The sequence below is a fragment of the Artibeus jamaicensis genome, unplaced genomic scaffold, assembly GCF_021234435.1.
Source record: "Artibeus jamaicensis isolate MK-2021 breed Jamaican fruit bat unplaced genomic scaffold, CSHL_Jam_final scaffold_3151, whole genome shotgun sequence".
Classification (NCBI taxonomy): Eukaryota; Metazoa; Chordata; class Mammalia; order Chiroptera; family Phyllostomidae; genus Artibeus; species Artibeus jamaicensis.
This window is the reverse complement of record NW_026522037.1, coordinates 7,113,963-7,121,269: the sequence shown is the minus strand read 5'-3', so window position 1 is coordinate 7,121,269 and position 7,307 is coordinate 7,113,963.

The window sequence follows — 7,307 nt, the reverse complement described above, 5'->3', positions numbered from 1 at the left end:
ATGTAAGGCAAGATCATTTTCTGTTAGATCCCAGTCTTACACCCAGAAAATCTGATCCCTAAACTAGTGTACTTTTTAACAATTATCCACCCTATGAGCCTTGAGAGATACCTTATATAGAAAAAGAAGACAAAGAACGGGTAAAAGAAGCACGGGCAAAGAATAATTCAAAAGGGAATAAGAATAGTGAAATTTAAAACCTAAAAAAGTGATTTCTTCTAACTGAACATATGGCCCCTTGAAGCAATGTTTTTCCTATCTGGTTACAATGAATTCTTTACCGTGAATAATCTGTTACTTACATTTCCTCTAGATTCAAGCTGTGAAACCCTCTTCTTTCTTCTCCTCCTTTTTTTTTTGCTGCTGTGTATACAAAGTGAAGAGAATAGAGTTGGGCTGAGCTTTTGTTTCTATGCACATTGTCCACAGAATTGGAAAACAGGATAAACTTAAGTTGGAACAGTGTTATCAGCTACATGCCTGCCCCTGACACCCTATCAGCCCTGGTCACTGGCTGGAAGCAGCCCATGGGAAGTGTGGTTTTGGTGTGATTGAGGAGGATTTTCAGAATATACCACTTGGGACCACAGGCAATTAATTACGTTCTTCAATTTGATTCGAAAGGCACATTTCTATGGCCATCACATCTCTTTTAATTTTGTCTTCACGCATTGTCTCCTTCAGCTCCCACCCATTTATCTGCTGTCCTTTCCAGTAAAATTCTTTAAAAGAGTTGCTTATACTGATTGCTTGTGTTTTCTTATGTCATAGCCTCTCCTTAACCAACTCCAGCCAGGCTTTGTCTTGGCCCTCCACTGTCTCAATAGCTCTTCCTGTTCTTCCTTAGTAATAGACCATTTAGTTGGATGGATGACCCGGAATAAAGACTACACTTCAGGACCAGGTCCTGGACAAAGGAATGTAAGCAGAATGAGGAGAACTTTTTTAAAAAAATTTTTATTTAGTTATTTTTCAAGTACAGTTTTATTTCTCCCATTCCAGCCCACCCCTCCCCCATGCACCCCACCTCCCTCCCATTTCCACCCCCCGTAGTTATTGTCCCCGTGTCCTTTATACTTGTTCCTCTAAATCCCTCCCATTTTTTCCCCTTAAATTCCCTTCCCTCTCCCCTCTGGTCACTGTCCCCTTGTTCTCTATTTCAGTGTCTTTGTTTTTATTCTGCTTGCTTGTCTGTTTTATTGTTTAGCTTCCTGTCAAAGGTGAGAGCATACGGTATTTGTCCTTCAATGCCTGGCCTATTTCACCTAGCATAATGCTTTCCAGTTCCATCCATGTTGTTGCAAAGGGTAGTAGCTCCTTCTTTCTCTCTGCTGCATAGAATTCCATTGTGTATATGTACCACAATTTTTTTGATCCATTCATTTACTGTCGGGCACCTAGGTTGCTTCCAGCTCTTGGCTGTTGTAAATTGTGCTGCTATGAACATTGTGGTGCATAGGTTCTTTGAAATTGATGTTTTGGGGTTTTTAGGATATAAGAGGAGAGCTTTTTTTAGGCCTTGCCCTCTCCTTCCTCTGTGATACCTCCTGCTGGCTGGAATGGGTGTGAGGTGGGGCAGCCATTGTGGTTCATGGATGGCCTGTTTGTAAACCTGAGAGATGGTGGAATGGGAACAAAGAAGGAGCCTGCATTCCTGATCATTTCACAGAGCTGCAATGCCAACTGGGACTTTACGTGAAAAAAGATATAGGAAATGGGCTTTTACCTTCTTTAAGCTGACTTTATTCTGGGTCTCTGGCTTTGGCTGTGTACTTATCTCTCTCTCTGCATCCATCCACTTTACAGGCAAGTGCACTGATGCTACTGTTGAAATATACCTTGAATTTAACTGTTCTGCCCTCACCACTTTGATCCAATCATCATCTTTGCCTGGATGCTAAAACAGCCTCACACTGGTTTTGTTGCCTTTGTTCTCAACCTATTGAGTGTGTTTTCCAATGAGAATAATTTTTTTAAAGCTGTATCACCTCCTTCTTAAAATCATCTATTTGTTGATGTTCTCCACCCAAACACTGCCAGCAAGAAACCTAAAGCAGACATGCTGGGGAGCCGTAGGGCGACCCAGAGAATGGGGTGAAAGGAAGAATTTTATGACAGTTTTTGAGCTTGTGTGGGGATTCTGGGTAATGTTGAAGGAAGCAGTGTTAATTATATCATGAGACATATTAATAAATCCCATCTAGGAAGAAAAATTTAAGAGTAGAATGAGCCAAAGCTGAAACTGATTAAAAGAATAAAGCACCAGTCATCCATGCCAGCCGTGATAGAGAGATGTTTGTAGTTCACATAAAGTTCTGGGTTTGTTTTGTGTGTGTGTGTGTGTGTGTGTGTGTGTGTGTGCTTCTCCATGATTGCAGAGAGGTCTAGTTTTTATCTTCACCCGTCATGGCCATAAATTAGCCTTGCCTGATGTTAATGTTCTGAGAAATTGACCTTCAACAGAAGACCACCACGGCTGGGCTCTAAGTGCTAGACCAGCACCTGACTGTCAGAGGGGCTGCCTGTCTCTTTATTTTTTTAAATCCTCACCTGAAGATATCTTTATTGATTTTAGAGACAGAGGAAGGGAGAGAGAGAGAAACACTGATGAGAGAGAGAAATATAGATTTGAGAGACACATTGATTGGTTTCTTCCTGTATGTGCCCTGATTGGGGCTTGAATCCCCAACTAGGTATGTTCTCTGACCAGGGATTGGACCCACAAGCTTTTGGTATATGGGACAACACTTTGACCAACTGAGCCACCCGGCCAGGACCCAAGACATGCTATATACCATTCTGCTGGTTTGTTTTGTTTATTAAAGCTTATTGTGCAGTTGTGGATTTTCCGCCTTCCTTGCTGGGCCACAAGATCCACGAGAGAAGGCACCTCGTTGGTGTTATTTGCCAGGCTGTGTCTTCAGTGCCCAGCCCACCAGTGTTTTACACAATGGGCTCTCAGTAAGTGGGAAGTAAAGGAGCCCTCAGCCTCCAGGGATGGGTAGGAGCTGAGCAAGCCAACAATTACAGCAGGCTGAGCAGAGGTGCACTGGACTTCTCAGGGAAGGGACACACCTGGATTGTTGGGGCCTTACTGCCAGAATGCAAGAAGAGCCTATGAGAAATCTGTTGTCTCCTGTTAGTCTTGCTCTGATCTTGATTTCTCAGGAATGAGATTGTTCAAGAGGCAACCTTGGCTCTAGCAATTTGCCTTTTCAGGAACACCTACTACTATGCTATCCCCCAATACAAAGCCCCCTATTGACCAAAACATGTTGGCCTACCTCTCATTTCCAGTACACTGGGGGTAACATCTCAGACGTCTACCGGGACTCAGCAGGCACCTTAGATGAATGAAGTAAACTGGGTTTGCCTTATTATGGCAACCTACCGAGAACTCTTGGCACAGACCTACATCTAGGACTATTCTTCACGTCCGTAAACATATACCCCTTCCCATGTTTACGGAAATATACGTCTATCCTGTCGGTCTCTCCTGTTCTCCCGCTTTCGACAGAACATGAGCTCAAGTAGTTTTTCATTTTTGTCTTTACCTGAAGAAAAGCAATAGTTTCACGATACATGGTGACAGAGACTTGGCCTTGGTACTGCAGGGAGAACAGGGGGTGCTGGTGGCTGCGGCGATTTGGAGCGTTTACTCCGGCTAAACATCGGCAGCTAGAGCTGCCTCCCTCCCGGTGAGTCCTGCCTCGTGAAGATATGGACCCTGTGTTGCCAGACCTTCCTATTTAACTTGAGAAAAAACTAGAAATCTAGAAGTTTAGGTGAAATCCCTTGTTAATCACTGACATTTGAAAAACACTACCCACTGTGAGAATCAACTGTGCTTGTGAAACAAATAGGTCACCTTTCAGATTCGGCCTTTGGGACTGCAGACGCTGGGGCTCTGGGGACTGTCCGCTTGTGTCCAGGTGAGGAATCGCTCAGTGCCACCCAGGCTCGGCTAGGACACCGGGTCGATGTCATCGTACGCAGAGCTGGAGCCTCGGCGACTTCCGGACAGGAGGTGCAGTTAAAGAGAGAGAACGGCGGTGCATGAGAATGGGCTGCAGCGGAGATCCGGAGGGTCGTGGAACTGCGCAAATGATCGTGGGTGCGGAGAGGGAGCACGGAAGTCTTCCCGGAGGAAGGGGACGTGTTCTCACCCAGGGAAAGATGAGAGCACACACGTGTGAGAACTCGGGGCGCTTTTACGAGACAGGAAGCTCCATGAAGCGCGACGCCACCTCTGTACAGCGTCAAGGTGTCACGTGGTGAAGAGCCATTGCGCGTGTTCGGCGCAGGGGGCGGGGCTGTAAGAAGGGGCGGGGCGGAGGAGGCCGGAAATGAAGCTGAAGAGGACAGCCGGCATCTGGTGGAGAGGGGCTGGCCCCTTGTTCTTCCGAGTGTATCTAGCATCCTGAAGGGTATGGAGGGTGATCCGAGGTGTGTTAACTCAGGCCTTGGCATCTTCGTTTTGCTGCATAGACAGATCCCGCTGTGGCCGTGTGGAGTGTTAATTAGCAGTAAGGTTTGAGGCTATTACCATTTGATGGATTGGAGTAAACTGTTAAGCAGGAGAGCTTTTGATTCTCCCCCATTTCCAGTGCTACTCATACATTCACTTCTGGAGATTTGACCGTGGCCTTGGGTGGACGTATTTGAATGCAGCGCCACCTACATGTATCTTGGGAGTGAAGGAGTCTACTGCCCCCTTCACTGCAGGTAATTCTGAGCCCTCAAGCCCTTCTTACCCAGTCTTTCTTGGTCCTGAGAGGCACCTAGAGTTCCCTCCGATAAGTAAAAGTTAGGTAAGTACAAGTTTTAGCTCCACACTGCATCGCTCAGAACCAGCTCATAGAAGCTATTTGTCAGGACTCATGGGTAACACAAGAAGAGATGATGAGAATATGGAGTAACACTGTGAAGGCTGTAATTCCCAAAGACGGCCACAGGACAGACACCAGTGGAAGGTAGGCCAGGAGACCCTGGCATGGCAGGAGACCTGCAGGGAAGGGAGCCCATCCCATATACTGTCGGGGACACACTCGGAGCCCGGCCAGGGCTTCCCAAGGCAAGAATAGAAGGGGGGTACTTCAGGGACTTGAGGCAGTGACATTTTAGCAACTGCTATGGAAGTATTTTAATATTTAATAACCATTACAGCCATACAATTGAATTGTAGCAGAATCTCAGACCTGAATCATGGTTCCGAGAAAACCAGACCTTGAAACTATCCACTTCTGCTCTGCTTCAGGGAGAAAGATTTCTGCGATTTACCTAAACAGGGGTCTAGATGATTTTCTTTGACCTGCACTGGAGGCTTGGCATGGGGCTCTTCTGTGGAACGCCTTGATTTACAGAGGCAGTAAAATTTCCCAGGTTACCAAAAACCTGCTTTGTTTATCTTTCCTAGCTTATTTTGGGAGTTTAAAAAGATCACAACTGCTCAGTCAAAGCGTCTAGAAAGTCATAAGATGAAGAAATTGGTAGGAGGCAAGACTGGAGGCAGGGAGCTCAAGTCTAAGTCTCAGATGAGGAGGATTCTGAACAAGGTAAGGACGTGGGGGGGGGGGGGCGGCATATCCAAGAGCTGTCTTTGAGAGCATCATGTGGGTTGAAAGGGGTTTCAGATGAGTCACTTCTGACCTGAGTGAAGTGGAAGGTGATGATACCACCCGTAGGTGGTCACAGCATTTGATGGCCATAATAAGGGGCCGTGCTGCTCTGGCCTCCATATACTTAATTGCAAAATGGGGATAATAATGTTACCTACCTAATAGGGCTACTTTGAGGATTAAATAACATAATGCACATAAAGGGTTAAATCAGAGGCTGGCAGAAAGTGCTCAATAAATGTTAGCATTTTTTTTTCCAGGAAATTGAGGCATTGAAAGGCTCAATAACTTTCTCTTAAACTACGCAGCAAGGTTAGTGATGGAGTACAGATTCTAGCACATGAATAAGCAGAGTCTGGTCACTCCACCTGTTCCATAGGATAGGTAGAGCCAGAAGGGGGATAGGCCTGGGCTGTGGCTGTGCAGATGAGCTTGGTTTTGGAAATAGAGACATGAATGTGTGGGGGGGGAGTTCCAGGAGCCAGCTGGGCACATGGGTCTGGACCTAAAGAGAGGTCTCGGCCAGAGGAGTTTGTGTTGTCTCCCGTCATCTCTCAGAGTTTATATGAAATTAGAGTCGTCAGTAGTTAACTACCTAATAGCTAGGTATCTGATACATGGTGTTTAATAAAATTGTGCAGCCAAGATCGTTGTAAATTCTTTACATAGTTTTAGTCAGATTTTTATATTTGCCCATCAGTCTCTCTTGCCAAAATGTTTCATGATGCCACAGAATCATTAACTAAAATAAAAAGCTTACATTTCAGAAATATAAAAGCCATATACCAATCAGCATGAAGTGTAAAGATTTCTATATTAACAACCACTCTATTAAGAAGTTAATTAACCTTCAGTCAAAGTAACTTTCTAAACTTCATCTCCCTTGACTATAAGCAACTTTTCAACTCTTTTAATGTGCAATAATTTGTTTAACATTATTTTTTTTAAATTCCTATTTTAGATTGTATTACAAGCCAAATGAGGGAAAAATCTTCAGGGCTCCCATTTCAAGCTTATGTACTTCTGGCATTACCACCCACCCTTGGCCTCTCACCAAGGACTTCATTTACCACCCTGTTGATGGGAATTTGTCTGTGCGTGTTGTCACAAACCTAAGATGGGCCCTGGCTGGGTGGCTCAGTTGGTTGGAGCATCATCCCGTACACCAAAATGTTGTAGGTTCGATTCCTGGCCAGGGCACATACCTAGGTTGCAAGTTCGATCTCCAGCTGGGGTGCATATAGGAGACAGCCTGTCAATGTCTCTCTCCCTCTCCCTCCCTTCCTCCCTCCCTCCCTCTCTCTAAAACCAATAAACGTATCCCCAGGTGAGGATTAAAAAAAGAAAGAAAGGAAAGAAAAAGAAACCTAAGAGGAAAAACAAGTATCTCTTAGGTCACCATGGGTTTATAGGGAATAGAATTTTGTCTAGCAAGGGATGAGAAACGATGGTTCATCGACGGAGTCTGACTCACCAGATGTTTCTGTATGGACCTTGAACTAAGAATAGTTCTTACATTTTTAAATAGTTGAAGAGAAATAAAAAGAAGAATGTTTCATGACATGTGGGAATTATATAACATGCAAATTTCATCATCCATAAGTGAATAAAGGTTTCCTGGAATACAGCCAGGCTCATTCATTCACGAACTGTCTATAGCTGCTTTCATACCGCCACGGCAGAGCTGAC